This window comes from Phyllopteryx taeniolatus, chromosome 1 (genome assembly GCF_024500385.1).
Source record: "Phyllopteryx taeniolatus isolate TA_2022b chromosome 1, UOR_Ptae_1.2, whole genome shotgun sequence".
Lineage (NCBI taxonomy): Eukaryota > Metazoa > Chordata > Actinopteri > Syngnathiformes > Syngnathidae > Phyllopteryx > Phyllopteryx taeniolatus.
The window spans coordinates 39,216,381-39,217,040 of NC_084502.1; the positions used below are offsets into that span (position 1 = coordinate 39,216,381).

The 660-nt window shown below is 41.5% G+C and overlaps 1 long non-coding RNA gene across 2 annotated transcripts in view; it reads left to right on the forward strand.

Moving 5' to 3' along the window:
• The window catches only part of LOC133487768 (uncharacterized), a 7,641-nt gene extending 7,410 nt beyond the window's left edge, over positions 1-231 (forward strand). For both annotated transcript variants that reach the window (XR_009791442.1, XR_009791441.1), the window contains one exon: positions 1-231. This exon is cut by the window's left edge and continues 1,097 nt beyond it. This is a non-coding gene — a long non-coding RNA (uncharacterized LOC133487768).
• The last annotated feature ends 429 nt before the right edge of the window (positions 232-660 follow it).

The window sequence follows — 660 nt, forward strand, 5'->3', positions numbered from 1 at the left end:
ACCACCCCACTGCGTCTTTGACCAAAGCCGCACCCCTCACAAACGTGAAAGTGCACAACAAGTGCACCGTATGAAAATTCACAGTAAATAGGCTGATCTTATCCATTCCTAGTGGTTTGATTTTGCAAACCCTCCTTTGTTTTTTTAATGTGTCCCCTTTAAATGTTTTGAATGTATTACTGTATGAAGATATATTTGCTGTTTATAAATTCACAAGTTGATGTAACCAGATTTTTCCTGTCTCTTTTGTGACAAAATATAAATAGTTTCTTGCCAATGTTTTGTAAATTTTGCACAGTCCCTTGATCAAATTTTAAAGTTGTGCATTTTAAAGCAAAATTCCTATGTTGTAATGATTGAAAGAAAGTCCATCCATCCATTTTCTTTCCCGATTCTCCTCACTAGGGTCACGGGCGTGCTAGAGCTTCTCTCATCTATTTTTGGGCAAGAGGTGGGGTACACCCTGAACCGGTCGCTAGCCAATCGCAGGACACATAGAAACAAATAACCATTCACACTCACATTCACACGTACAGGCAATTTACTCTTCAATAAACCTACCAAGCATTTTTTTGGGGGTGTGGGAGGAAACCGGAGTACCCGGAAAAAAACCCACCCAGGCACGAGGAGAACTTGCAAACTCCACGCAGCCGAGGCCGG